Here is a 15959-nt window from a genome sequence, read left to right as displayed (position 1 = left end):
TATTCTAGTGCTATCTGACAGTGTTCCACTGCTATTTATAAGGTTTTCAGTGACTAAATATTTAGAAATAGTCCATCTCTCCTTCCTAGTCTGTCTTAGTCTGGAAGCTCAGCTGAAACCTGTCCATCATGGGTGACCCTGCTGGTATTTAAAATACTAGTGACATAGCTTCCAGAATCACAGCAACACACAAACCACCACAGTAGACAAACTGATAGATAAGTAGTGGTGTTCTTTTTAGACCTTTCAAGTTTTCTACTTCAGTCTATGTTAGTTTAGGTAGGTTGTGTTTTTCTAGAAACTTGTCCATTTCTTTTAGCTATTCAAATTTGTTGGAGTACAAGTCTTCATAGTATTCTGGCATTATCCTTTTTATTTCCATTGGTTTTGTGGTGATATCACCCATATAATTTCTTTTTGCTGTTATTTTTATCTTCTCCTTTTCTTTTGTTAGAATTGCCCATTTTTGTTGTTGTTATTGTTTTTTTATTAATTCTTTCAAATAACCAACTTCCTGTCTTATTCATTCTTTCTTTTGCTTTTGTTTTTTATTATTTATGTCTGCCCTAAAGTGTCACGGGCTGCCAAAAGAACCAATAGATCAATTTTGGAATAAGTGCAGCCAGAGTGCTCCTTGGAGGCCAAGATGGCCAAACTTCGTCTCTCATACTTCAGACATATTGTCAGGAGGGACCAGTCACTGGAGAAGGCTATCATGTTTTTAAGGTAGAGGGTCAGAGAAAAAGAGGAAGACCCCAATGAGATGGATTGGCCAAGTGGCAGCATTGATGGACTCTAGCGTGTAAACAGTAGTGAGGTTGGCCCAGTATCAGGCAGTGTTTCATTCTGTTGTACATAAGGTCGCTATGGGTCGGTACCTACTCGATGGCACCTAACAACAAAGCAACAACAATCATTATTTCTTTTCTTCTGGTGACAGCAGTCTTACTTTGCTCTTCATTTTCTAATTGTTGAAGATGTTGGGTTAAAGTGTTAAATTTGCTTTTTACTTTTATTTGGATGTTTGCATTTGTTGCTATAAATTGACCTCTGAGCACTGCTTTTGTTGTGTCCCAAAGGTTTTGGTATGTTTTGTTTTATTCTCTTTATTCTAGAAATCTTTTCATTTCATTTTTTTATTTGATCTATTACCCAGTAACTCTTTTTTTTTTTTAAATGCTTTATTGTGAATTATATGATAGTTTACATGAGAGAACCTCAGTTCCATATTCATTCCATCGTATATCATTACATTGCCATGGTTCCAATTCCCTCCATGCCTCGTCTTCCGACCAAAGGGCATATCCTAGAAGCCCATGCTCTACCCTCCCCTACCCAGTAACTCTTAAGCAGGGTGTTGTTCAGTTTCCATATATTTGATTTTTTTCCTCTTGATTTTCCTATTGTTGATTTCTAATTTTATAGTGTTGTGATCTGAGAAGCAGCTTTGGAGTATTTTGATGTTTTAAAATTTTTGAGGTTTATTTTATGACCTAATATGTGGTCTATTCTGGAGAATGTCCCATATACACTGGAAAAGAATGTATGTTGTGCTGTTGTTGCGTTGAGTGCTCTGTATGTTTTTGAGGTCAGGTTGTTTGCTTATAGTATTTAGTTCTTCTGTGTCTTTGTTGAGTTACTTTCTAGTTGTTCTGTCCTTCATCAAAAGTGATGCATTAAAATCTCCTTATTATTGCATAGTTGTCTAGTTCCTTCTTCAGTTCTACTAGAGTTAATGTATTTTGAGATTCTTTAATTGGGGTCATAAATATTTATTATGGTTATACCCTCTTGTTCAATTGAACCCTTTATCATTGTATAATGTCCTTCTTTGTCTCTTATGCTGGTTTTTGCTTTCCCAGCTATATATATATCATCAGAGATTAAAACTGCCACTCCTGATCTTTTTTTTTTTTTAATTTGTCACATTGTTCTACTGCTATTCATAAGACTATCATATTGGCTAAACATTCAGAAGTAGTTTGCCTCTCCTTCTTTATCTTTGTTAGTTGGGAAGCTCCCCTGAAACCTTTCCATTAGGTGGGACCCTGCTATATTTCAAATAGCTTCCAGCATCACAGGAACAAGCAAGCCACCATAGTACAACAAACTTACAAACGATTAGTGACAAAAGTCAATACCCATGTACAAACATTTTCTGTCTAGCCCTTAAATATTTGTGGTCAAGCTCCCACTCTACTTACCATACCCATTCAGCCTGTGTATATGTTTATCTGTCCATGTATCTACTTGTATTATTAAAAAATGTTTTATTGTGAATGATGTGATAGTTTACATGGGAGAACATTAGCTTTACACTCATCCTATCGTATATCATTTCATTGCCATGGTTACGGTCTCCTCCATGCATCATCAAACAACCAAAGTGTATATACCCTGCAAGCCTGCCCCTCGGTCATCAGCACACAGCCTCTCTCCCTCTCTGGGTCTAGAGTCCCCAGCTGCTCAATTTCTTCACTTCATCGTCTCTGCCTCCATCTCTGGCATCATGGATTCTCTGGGAAGAGTCCCGCACTCACTCTTCTCCTTTGATGGTCCGAGGGACCTCTGCTCCTGGACTGCAAAGTCAACCACTCCCCTCCTTTTGCTACAAAACGTCTACCTTTACATTTCCAACCCTCACAGTCAGTCCTGATAGCAATTATTCACTATTGTACCACAAGAGTCCTATCTCCGTTCCTTCTCATTTTTTGATTGCCATTAACTTGATATATTTTTTCCAATTTTTGATTTTTAGTTGATTTCTGGTTTTATGTGTAAGATATGTCTCTTATAGAGAGCATTTAAAAAAAAAAACATTTTATTGTGAATTGAGTGAAAGTTAACAGACAAGATCATTAGCTTTACATTCAATCATCTCAATGATTATAAATCCCTCCCTGAAACAATGGTTATCCTACTTCCTCCTTGTGACTTCCCTTTTACATCTTATATCTCACAAATGAACATAGCAAAAGATTTGATGTGCACATACAAAACAAAAAATATATATTCATTTGAATATCCTAAGGACATATTCTGCAAGTCAGTCTCCTGCCTGCAGGCACACAGCCTTATTCCATCCATGGGACTAGAGCCTGCAGCTGCTCTATCTCTCCATGCCATTGCTTCCGCTGGCACCGCTTTTCTAGGCAGGATCTCATGCTCCACTGATGCTCTTCTTTCTTGATGGGGTTGTCTGTTCCTGAAATGAAAGATTAACTACTTCCCCATTTTTCTTTCACATCTTCTACCTTTATAGCTGTAACAATCTCAAATCATCATGATAACAATTACTCACTATTGATTCAAATGAATCCTACCCCTATCTTCCCCCATCCCCTTTCATTAGATTCATCTAGAGAAAAACTATTCAGTGGGGATTCTGCCTTACCCCCTCATTCTGAAACTAAGCACACTCTTGGAAGCCAGCCACCCATTTTTGGTAGCCAATGTCTAAGGTGCCCATCCCTATCAACCCTGTGTACTGAGGGGATGGGCTTGATCCTTAATGTGAAAACTCCGTCCCTGTCAGTTAGAACTGTTAAGCATTTTTACTTCATCATTTTCTCCTTTTGAATTGTTGTTGTTGTTGAGTGCTGTTGAGTCAGCTCTGACTCATAGCAACCTGTTATAAGGTTTCCAAGGAGCAGCTGGTGGGTTTCAACCACCAACCTTGTGGTTTGCAATCTAGTGCTGATTCAAGAGCCAAACTTTAGCAAATACAATTCATGACTAAATAAGGTTATCACAGAAATGGAAGTTGGTTTGACATCTGAAAATAACTGCTTACCATGCCAGCTGGTGGAGGACTGAAGGCTGGAGGAAGGAAAAAGCAATCTTTTCATTGATTATCATCCCAAGAATTGTTCTAACTGTGAGTCCACTCTTAACAAAACAAGACCTTTTAAACAAAATTCAGACATCTTGAGTTGTTAGGATCATGTTATCATAATCTCAGAAACCAAGCACAAAACATAAATGTGCAAAATAAGGGTGGTGAGTAGAAATGCTGAGTTCTGAGAATGAATAGGAAAACATCTACCAGGTCTAATAGTTTCCAAATTCCAGGTTTAGAGCAAGAAAAAAGCAGAACAAAAAAACTCCTCAAGAATGGGGAAAAAAAGATGGCAGACTAGGCAGAGAGACTGTTTAGGCTTTCTGCAGTAAAGATACAGACAACCAGACAAGACATATACAGAAGACAGCCCCAGAATTCTGTGCTCCAAAGAAACAGCTAGAAAAGTGATTGAGGGCTTACTAGGAGACAGAGCTGAATAGACACAGCAAGAGAGAAGGTGACTGATGAGCAGTCGCAGCCTACAGAACCTGCATTGCAGAAACCTAGGAATCAAAGGTGCAATTTATTTCGCTCTCGCTCTCGCTCTCTCGCTCTCGCTCTCTCGCTCTCTAGCTCTCTCTTTCTCCCCCCCTCCCCCACTAGCGTACAACCCCAGGAAAACGCCTGCTTTCCAGGCTGTTGGAACCACTTAGAGGTTGTAAACCCCAGGAAGGAGTTATACAATAACTCCACTAGGACCGACTCTGATGCAAATCTGCAAAGTTGACTGTGGCCAGCCCTGGACTGGCTCTCACTAGGAGAGGGACTGAATGGACACTTGGGGTAGATTAAAAAAAAAGTGGGGGAGGAGGGGGAAGGAGGCAGGCAATCTGTGTGGGCCTACCAGACACAGCAAGGCCAATTTGAACTTTCCCAGGTGGCTGTGAAGGCAAGAGCCCAGTAGGTGGCAGAGCACATCGCCTATTGATGGAGAGAAAGCCATTCAGTTTTTGCTGTGTTTTTTTTCTTCACTGTAAGGGCTTTTTAAATTTTGTTTTGTTTCTTTGTTTCCCTTCTTACATAACACAAAAGAGGACAACAAATATGGTCATATACTCAAGCCACAACCATACTCTCTACAACCCTACCAATTGGGCGAGAGCCAATACCAGCTGCTATATACCACAGCAATGACAACAACCAACATCTGTTTAAACCACTCTGAATTCAACTGTATGAACAGTGAACAGAGATGCTCATCTCCTGATCACACCCACCAGGAGGCAATTAGTAAGTGCCTAAGAATACACCAACATACATTCATCAATTTAATACAAATATAACTACACCACAATGCCTAAAAAGCTGCAGAAATTTTCTATTCGCACACAGAAACAAGACAGAGTACCTCAAACAACCAAGAGAAAGAGCTAAAAATTGCTTTTGAGGAAGAAAAGGCATTGGACCTATCTGAAAAAGAATTCAGGAGAATGCTATTGAGGTACATTTAAATGTTTCATGGAAAGATTGAGGAAAACAAGGAAAAATTCAGAAGAGCACTACAGGAACAATCAAACAAAATAGATACAGCATTGGAGACAATACAAAACCTCCAAACAGAAGTCCAGATGCTCAGTACTAATATAGCAGAAATTGACAATACACTGAAAGGGCAAAGGAATAGGACTGAATCAATGGAAGCTACAATTAGAAAGGTTGAAGATAAATCTCTCAATAAGAAGAAGAAGAATCAGAAAAAAAGAACAAAAAAGATCTGAAGAAAGTCTATGATTCATGTGGGACAACATGAAGAGGAATATCCTATGGCTATTGGGGTATTGGAATTCCAGAGCAGAAAGATATATTAAAAAAAAAAAAAAAAGCACAGAAAAGATAAAGATACTCAAAGAAATGCTGGAAGAAAATTTCCCAAACATCATGAAGGATGAGACGCATTCAAGAAGCTGAATTAACCCCAGGCAAGATTGTTGTTGTTGTTAAGTGCTGTCGAGTCAATTCCAACCCATAGCAACCTTGTATAGAGTTTCCAAGGAGCAGCTGACGAGCTTGAACCACTGATCCTGCAATTCAAACGACTTTGCAGTCTGATGCATTAGCCCACAGTGCCACACCAGGACTCCTGGCAGGACAGACCTCCCAAAAGAAAATCACCAAGATCTATCATAATCAAATTCTCCAAAACCAAAGATAAGGAAATATTCTTGAAAGCAGTTAAGGAAAAGTGAAACATTACCTACAAAGGAAAACCAATAAAATTAAGCTCTGAAGGCAATGGGGAGACATACAAAATTCTGGAAGAAAGAAACTTCCAACCAAGAATCATATACCCAGCAAAACTGTCCATCAAATATGATGGTGAAATTAGAACATTTCAGGATAAACAAAAATTAAAGGACTTTGTAAAAGCCAAGCCAATGCTCCAAAATATACTAAAGGGACTTCTTTGGACTGAGAACCAACAAGGGCAGACAACAACTAGAGATTGACATCTATGGCAATACTACCTAAAATCCAATCCAGATATAGAAGTGTCCAGAGTAGAACAAAACTACCAGACTGAAAATAGAGAATCTGGGATGTCAGTCTATGATCAGGACAACTACAAAGTAAAAGGAGAGAAAACTATAATTACAGTGTTTCATGTGGTAAATGGGTCAGGTAGATTTCAGGTTAAAACAGACTGTTTTCAAATGAGAAAGAAATGAATAAAGTAAAGGGTAACCTCAAAATAATACACCATTCATATCAAATCAAGAAAAGGAAAATCCAGGAAGATTTTGGAAGCATTCAAACTATGAAGAAATTGACAAGAAAAAGCACCCGAAAAGTGAATTCAGCACAGGAAGGCATATAGAATAAAGAAACCAGTAGCACTACACAAAAAACAAATAGCAAAATGACTGTAATCAATCCATACCTATCAATAATTACCCTGAAATCAATGGATTAAATGTACCAGTCAAGAGACGAAGAGTAGCAGAATGGATAAGAAAACAGGATCCTTCAATATGCTGTCTGCGAGAGACACACCTTATGCACAAAGATTAAAAATTAAAGAGATTAAAAATTAAAAGATGGTATCACGCTAATTGCAATAAAAAATGAGTAGCAGTGGCAATATTAATCTCAGATAAAATAAACTTGAAGGCAAAAACCAGAATAAGAGACAAAGAAGGACATTATCTTATGATTAAAGGGTCAATTGAACAAGAGGACATAACCATAATAAACATCTATGCTTCCAATGAAAGATCCCCAAAATACATAAATTAAATCCTAATAGAATTGAAGAAAGAAATAGGCAACTCTACAATAATAGTGGGAGATTTTAATACTCCACTTCTGGCAAAGGATAGATCAATCAGAAAGAAACTCAACAAAGACACAGAAGAACTGAACACAATCAATCAACTTGATCTTATAGATTTGTACAAAGCACTCAACCCAACAACAGCACAATACACATTTTTTTCCAATACCCATGGAACATTCTCCAGAATTGAGCATGTGTTAGGCCACAAAGCAAATCTCAATAAATTTTAAAACATCAAAATACTACAAAACATCTTCTCAGATCACAATGCTATAGGATTAGAAATCAACAATAGGACAATCAAGGAAACAAAATCAAATACAGGGAAACTGAATAACACCCTGCTTAAAAGCTACGGGGTTGTTGTTGTTGTTAAGTGCCATCGAGTCTGGGTAGTAGAGCAAATAATAAATGAAATTTAAAAATTCCTAAAAACAAATGAGAATGAAAATACAACATATCAAAACCTTTGGGACACAGCAGAAGCAGTGCTGAGAGGGCAATTTATATCAATTTATATCCAAAAAGAAGGAAGAGCCAAAATCAGCACATTAACACATCTCCAACAATTAGAAAAAGACCAGCAAAATAAGCCTACAATCATCAGAGGACATAGTAAATATTAGAGAAATTTTTAAAAAAACAAAAACTTCTCAAAACAAACATCATACATATAGAGAAGCTGAGTAAATCCATCCACAAGTAACTAGTTTGTGACCCTTTGTCTAAAGTGGATACTCACCCATCTCTTCAGGTAGTCTCCCTGAGCAAGTAGAAGCCGTAACATCTGTAAAACCAGCACTGGAAAGCCTGGCCTTGGACAGGCAAGAGGTAAGGCTCTTTCCTGTGTCCATAGAAGGAGTGCTTACAATCTCTTCCTTTCCACTAGACTGCAAGCATCCTTCCTTGTTCCTACATGTCATTTAAAGGTACTGACTCCTTGATTTTACCTGTCACATCAGCTTTGGTTCCCTTCCTGTACTTCTTGTTACTAAATCACTCATCATTTATAATATCAAAGCTCTCCATTCCCAAACTTTAACCAGACTCTGCCTGCCCTGGACCTCTTGTGTGTCTTTCAGGTCTTTTTCTAGTACAGATGTAGCAGTAAGTGGAAGTCCTCTGTCCTGGCTACACTTTCTTATACAGATGAGTTTCTGGGGAGGAGTGATTAGACTGTAGTAACAGAATGCTGCCCTATCAGGCTGGTGTGGGGAGTGGAGAGAGACGGTATTGCCTATGGCCATGGCACCTTTATTGCATGCTCTGAAACCTTTACAGATAACCAGAGGTTCTCACTTGCAAACAGAAGCACCACATCAGTCTTCCCTAAGAATAATAACAGCTTGGCCACCACACCTGTCTCATGTCACAGGAGGGTTTTGTGAAGCTCTGGTTGGTTGTCTATTAGGTAGAGAGGACAAAGCTTAACACTGGGAGTCATTAGGCACCAGGACCCTGGACTCCTACATAGAGGGATGACTAGGTCTCCTCATGATAATGAGGCTTAGACCATGTTGCTTCCTCCTTTTGTTTGGATAGACCTTGGATATCCCATATATACTTATGGCTCTATCTTCTGCATTGTGCTAATTATAAGGCAAATGAAAAAGATAAGCCACGGATTGATGCTGGAACCTAACAGGAGCGATTGCCAGGTAAGGAAATACTCTGACCACTATTGAACTGTTAAGTCTCAGACAAGAAGCTTTTAAACTCAGTTTTTCTCCTTATCCCTCCACCTCAGAATTATCAATACAAGTTTTCCTTGAATAGTCGTTTACTTCTTAAAGCCTAGAAACAATTCCTTTCAAGGCAGGCCTCCATGCAACATGCTCTAATTTGAGTCAAGAACGTCACCTCCTGACTAGGGTTGAGGCCTCAAAGATGAGAAATTTATCTATCCCACTGACCTCCCAGTTTGGGCTGGTTTCTTCATTGCTGGTTCTTTATAAAGCCTTTGCCTAGTGGAACTTCACATCCATTAATCTGTTTCACTCTTTCTTCTGTTCGTCCTACCAAAAAACACACCAAACCCAATGCCGCCAAGTTGATTACAAATCATACCAATCCTATTGTTGTTGTTGTTGAGTGCCATTGAGTCGATTCTGACCCATAGCAACCCTGTATAGGGTTTCCAAGGAGCAGCTGGTGAGCTTGAACAGCCAACTTTGCAGTTCAAACTGCATGCAGTACATTAACCCACAGTGCCACACCAGGACTCTACCAATGCTATAGGCCAGAGTAAAATTGCTCCACTGGGTTTCTGAGGCCATAAAACCTTTTGGAAGTAGACCATCATATCTTTCTCATGTGGAGTGGCTGGAAGGTTTAAACTGTCATCTTTTAGTTGGAAGGCCAGTTTAACACCTACTTACTACACCACCAAAGCTCCTTATGTCATCATGAATATGCCACAAAATTATCCTAGAGATGGGGTGGAAAGCATGGAGTTTGGAAGAACGTAGAAGAGTTAGAAATACAAACAGAAATGTGTGTAGTAGGCAAATATAGGGGTTAAAAGAGAGACTAGAGTAAGGGAATGTATAAGAAATTATAAATAAAAATTTAATATAAAATGTTTATAGGCTTTGTCTCATTAAACCTGTTTGTAATGTATGGACATGAAAAAAAATATATGTCAAAACTTCACATTCTAACTTTTCTGTTTTTAAGTGATACTGAAGATTCAACAAAAGGACTAGAAATGCTACTGCAAGATGTCAAGTTCCAATCTCTCCTCTAATTCCCTTTCACTCTGAGTGAGGTCCCCATGGACACTGACCTACTCTAACCTTTGGTGCCAGGGGTGAGGTGAGGTCCTGAATACTGAAGTTGCCCAAATTGATGATTTTCCACAAATCATCCTAGAATGGGGTATCAGAGTCTGAGAATACCTAAATTTCTCTACCTTACCTTTCTGGGAATGAAGATGTAATTATGCACTAGTTTTAATGACACTATGAAATCTCCATGTCTCAATCTTGTTTTTCAGAAAATTGGTATAACCCTGATGATCCTGCCTCACTCACACTGTGATTGTGACTATCAGATGAGATTAGAAATGAGACAGCTTCACATTGGAAGTGTTTACATTGTACACATACGGGCCTTACAGCAGGACTTTCAGGAAACTTCAGTCTCCTTTACTGGGAGTCAAAGGAATTACTACTCAGTGTCCTATAGAATGCCCCTGATCGCCTGTCTTCTAACACTGTCTCCTGTTTCCTTAGCTAACAGCTTCCCAGGAAGATTCTGAGACTGCAAGAGTGGCTCTCTCTCATGACAAGGTGACTTCTTATTCTTTGTTGTCTCCCTAGTCTCAGTCTGGCCTGTGATGACATCTTGGTTTGACCAGGGACCATGATGAGGAGAGGAGATAGTATGTGGGAGGGAGACAAACATATGGGAAGAGCGGCTAGTTCACTAGTTGGGAGAGTTGCTAGGACAAAGGTAATCAGACATTCCAGAAGAGAATAGAATCCCAAACTGCTCAGTACCAGTGTCACATTGGAAAAGTATGTGATGTATAAAAGACTCTACTTGAACTGGAAATCAGCTAAGAGACAAGTTATCCAGTCCAGAGATTGGATTTGGCATAAATCAGTCACCATGATCATATTTCTTTTGCAGCTACATTCTTTTGAAAGCAGATCCCCTGGTGCTGGACACAGGACAATCCACACTCCCACCAATACACTGTCCCTACAAGGAAGGCTTCATCCAGAGTATGGGTAACAGACATGGATGATATGCCTGGTGAAGCTTATTCTGCAAATACCTAACAGCCTCTCATGCCTGGTTTCCTTCTAGTTCAAATTCTTAGTATAGTTCAATGGAGAATTGATCCACTTCCCAGTCTTCTCTTAGAGGCCTGCACTCCCATCAGTTGTCTGAATCTTGCCCTACAAGAGAAGATCAAGCCATACCTAAAGTGCTAAGTGGTGGTTTCCCAAGGGAATGCTCAGGGCTTATAGACCTAGGGGAGAGCAAGGCCAATCCCCCAACCACACTACTCCTAGGAAGCAGATGGCACTGCGTCTCTAACAGCATCCATGTTTCCCTTTCCAGACCAAGCTGGTTTCCTCAAGCGCGAAGAACGTTGTGGTTTCTGTCTACAAACCCTGTTGCCATGACTTTGAAGATCCAACAACTGTTGGCAGGTAAAAACACCCCGATTGCCTCTACTTCAGTGAAGGCATCTCAGCACTACGCTTGCTTGTCTAAAGTCTCTCAGCAGAGTCTACAGATGGGTGCCAAGGACTCCAGAGAGCTTTATCTGTGACATTTAATGTCCACATTATCACAATGAATAATCAAAAATCCTTAATGCAAACAGATGCTCATTCATCTGTTATGGACAGCATCCAAGAGTGCACAAAGCAGGGATTTCAACAGCCAGATGTGCCTGGGGATCTCGGGACTATGTCTATTTTAAGCCTTGGGAAACCTAGGGTTCCTGTAAACCAGGAAGAGATCATGAGTAACAACTACTCATTTGTTCATAGGAGTCAAGTTCAGTAGCCCTTGAGATCATCCCATGTCCCTTTGCTGTCCCTGAACACAGAACTCACTAATCTGGAACATCTTATGGGCTTATTCCTCAGTTCTGAAGACTTCAGGCTTCTTGAGGTCAATGTAAAAAATGGTTGCGTAGCCAGAAGAGGAGACCCTGCAGATCTATCCAGAAATCCCCGAGGCAGCTTATGCCAGACCCAACATTGTAGACCATGCTGGGAATACACAACCAGTTTACTGTGACCATTTCCCATAATACCTGGGGCTCGTGTATGCTTGTCCCATTCATCCAGGACTTCTATGATTATGAATGGTTCATAGTAGACTCAGAACAAAGCCATCACTGCCAGAACATCACAAATTCTCTGGCTATTGAGTTTCCTGTTTCAGTTTATAATGTCCTTGATACCTAAGTCACAGACTGGTGCATTTCCAGAAGAGGAGACTCCAAAAACATGTGAAGACATTTCTGAGACAGCTTATGCCAGATCCAACATTGTTAGTACAGCATGGAAATAGCCAACAAGTTCCTTCCATCATAAATAATAATTCTAATGCTGGTGGTGCCAAACCTGTGACAATTTCCCACAGTATCTGACGTTCATGTAAGCTTCTCCCATCCATCCAAGCCTTCTCTGATTCTGAATAGTTCATAATGGACCAGAACCAAACCATCACTGCTAGAACACCACAAATCCTTTGGCTTTGGGTGTGTCCAATTCAGTCCTCAAAGTCCTTGATGTACAATTCAAAAAAAGGGTGCATTTCTGGAAGAGGAGTACATATATGTCTGATATGTTCCACAGACACATCAAATCCCTGAGAGCTTATGCTAGATTCAATACTGTTCTGTCAGCCTGGAAATAGCCAACCATTTCCTTCCAACATGAATTATCATTTTGATGCCTGTGGCCAAACCATTGGGACCTGGGATTCATGTATGCTTGTCTCCTCCCTCAAGCCTTCTCAGATTCCAAATGGCTCATAATAGAACCACCACAATGCTGTCACTGCCAGAAAGTCACAAATCCTGTGGCTTCAATTTTACTTTCTCCAGTCTTTAAAGTCCTAAATGACTACTATATAAAACCTGGGGACAGACAAGACTCAGAGGTCCATCTGACCCAGCAACATAGTCCAATATTTGATCTTGGTCTACCCAGTGAATCCTTAGTTGCCCCACCACCATGGACTCTCAAGGCCTTGCCATGAACAGGAGCCTGTTCCCTCCCTCCTGGAATGTTCCTTTTCTCTTAAATGAGTTCTCCTTCTTCCCTCTTCTTCCTAGTAACCAACCCCAGCCAGGGCCACTTTCTTTTCTGTCTACCCCAAATTGAGTCTCTCCATCTGACCATCAGTGAATCCAAATCTGTTTCCTATTTCTGACTCTAGCCGAGTGCAAAGCCTTGGAGTGGCACCTGGTGCCCAGGCAACTCCAGCCTTGGGAGGCCTTGCCCAGCGCCTCACGCAGTATGAGCCTTGTGACGCAGCAGAATCTCCTGAGATGATGATGGAAAATTCCATGTCAGGAAAGCTCATCTCAGACCTCTCCTGGGAACTTCTTCCCGGATCATGCACAAACACCATGATCTACCTCCAGAAGAGGTTGATTTACCATCACTGGGGTCTGCCCCCAGAAGATCAAGCAGTCCATCCTGTTGTTCCTGCCTTCTGCTGGTCAGCAGCCCCTGCCTCGGAACCACATAGCCTGGTAGAGGGAAACTCTCCTGCAACCTACAGCAACAGAAATCAATGGGGCTATGACTTATCCTCACCCACCTTAGCCCCTGTGTCACTCCTGATGCCACACTTGCTCGCCCAGGTCCAAACAATACTTCAGAGTTACAAGATTCCAAATGTTGGCAGATCCACCAGCACACTGTCCCTGGCCATAGATTTCTCTCTTGGGACTGCACAAATCCTGCCAGCCTGGCAGTGTGGTTCCTTTTGCATACATTCCAGAAAGCAAGTCCCTAGAATTTCAGGCAGTCACTGATCCTGACCTACATCAGAAAGTTGTGCCCTAGATGCCAGCAGCTGAGGATCAGCACCAACAGATCTCACAAGGTGCTGTCATTGAATATATACCCTAAGCTGTCCCAATCCCTGTTTGAGGAAACCAGCGAGAAACTAGAGACTACTTTTGGACACAAGTATTTGGCCTTCCTGTCAGGGCTGCCTGTGGCTCTATCTACACCCTGGTCCCAACCATCACTAACCAATCTGCAGAAATAACACCTGAGTCTGGCAAAATCACAGCAAAGCCTCTGAAGGAGACGATCTCATGCGAAGAGCATACGTGAGTCCAGGGACAGCCTTGTAAGAGGTCAACAAGACTGAAGCACGGGGCAGCAAACAGTGGTGATAATGCCTCTAAGAAGTCAGACAGATGCTGGTATTCCATAATCATTCAGGTCATCCATCTTGGCCAAACTAAATTTTCATCAGAGGAAAAAGATTCTAGAGATAGATATATCAGAAATCCCCATAAAGACATAGCAATCCAGGGACCTAACTGTAACAGTCCCAGCGTACATAACAAAGTAGGACATGCTAGAGAATCTAACCAAGGAATAGCATCATCTATAAACTCCCCCTTCCCACCAAATATTCCACACCCCAGATTCAGAATGAAATAACAGCTGATCATTGAGCTAAAAGCACTGTAGTAGAGCCAGAAGCAAGCTAATGTCACAATGTCTGTTTCTACCCAGTGGATGGATCTCCAAGATCTCAGAGCCCACTAGAAATATGACAACTGCCCAGGTGCTTTGTGTTCAGCCAAAGTGAACAACACCAGCCTAGAGAAGGCCTCATCCCAAGGCCCGACAATAGCAAGGACTCAGCCCAAGTACCTATGCTGGCAAAGAACAAAGAACACCTAGGAAAATCCAAACCAGTAGTGGACCATGGACTTAGGTCCCCTCAACCACAGAAAATAGATACCCTGCTGAAGACTAGGGGCCAGCAAGAACACCTCTGAACATGACACCCCAAGATCCCAGGAAAAGGAACCATAGCTTTGACCTTGCCTTGTCAGTAGAGTGCCAAGCACTCTCATTAGTGGAAGCTCCCAGAGCTACCTCCTGGACTCCCTGCAGGGGAAGAATCTGAGAAGAATGACAATTAAACCAAGCTGAGTTTAATTAAACCAGCACTGAGACAATAGGGATTTCTGGGACAACCCAACCTATGGTGCCCTGGACTTCACAGGGCCGGCCTTTGTTGGGCCCACTAATTCAGTGTAAGTATTTTCAGAGCCACAGTTTGAAGGGTGATATACCACAGTGACAAGTGAGAACAGCCCATACTCACAAGAACCCTAGCCCTCCAGAATCGGGCTTCAAAAATAGGATGAAGCACTTCCTGAACTGTATTAATCCAAAAACTAGAGATGAAGAATCCATGCTCGCGACAACAGAAAAAAATGACTATAATAATAAAAACAATGAAGAGTCTTAACTCCAGCCAAAGACTCTTAAGTTTTGAGGTAAAATAGAACCAAGAAGACAACAGAGCATCCCAGGGGCAGGCCCCTCCTGCTGATAAACACTGGGGGGGGGGAGCAGGGCTCCTTGGATGGTCCCCAGCATCACTCTTGTCGATTCTGATTAAACTCCCTCCTGGCGACCTTGGCTACTGTCATCGTCTCTCTTCTTGAGTGGCTTGTACCATTCAGGAAAGGAATCTAACATAGGTTGCAGTCCTCACCTCAGAAAGAAACACTGGTCTACAAGAAGAAGACAGTATTTATTCAAATACTTATAACTTCCAAACATCTCCTGTCATTTTTCTTACAGTATGGGTTGGACAAAGCACAGCCCAAATATATCTCTAAGCAAAGAGCTGCCTGTTTGCCTCTTCTTGCCTCACTTTGAGGTGTATGAAAGGGTTGGAGAGGGGTGGGGAGGTCTATAGTTCTTCCCATTAGAGAATAAATTGAAATCCATAGTTCAGGTATGTTAACATTGCATATAACTCCTCCCATATCCCTATCCTGGGCTATGGATAAAGGGACTTGAGCAGAGAAGCAAGGCCTTTGTTTATGGAGCATTGAAGATAAACATCAAGTCTGGAATTCAGTCATGGCTTCCCATAATCACCAGAGCCCCACAACAATAGTACTGGCAAGAGAGAGTAGTCTGAAATCAATAAATTTGTTGGTCCACTTATATGCAAAAAGCATTAATTGATGACTGATAAATACAAATGTCCATAATCTGGAGAAAGGCTTTTAGGGGAGTGTTACATTACTCCATCCTTGACGAGGTGTTTTTATGATTTGTAAAAGCAGTATGGCTGATGTCAAGACAAAAATATAAAATC

The 15959-nt window shown here is 41.0% G+C and overlaps 1 pseudogene; it reads left to right on the top strand.

The window, feature by feature from the left end:
- Positions 1–8629: 8629 nt before the first annotated feature.
- LOC102824780 lies at positions 8630–15095 on the top strand (annotated as a pseudogene).
- The last annotated feature ends 864 nt before the right edge of the window (positions 15096–15959 follow it).

Source organism: Chrysochloris asiatica, unplaced genomic scaffold (assembly GCF_000296735.1).
Source record: "Chrysochloris asiatica unplaced genomic scaffold, ChrAsi1.0 scaffold00015, whole genome shotgun sequence".
In the NCBI taxonomy this organism is placed as follows: Eukaryota; Metazoa; Chordata; class Mammalia; order Afrosoricida; family Chrysochloridae; genus Chrysochloris; species Chrysochloris asiatica.
The sequence above is the reverse complement of the archived record's forward strand: the minus strand, read 5'-3'. Positions and strand labels throughout refer to the sequence as shown.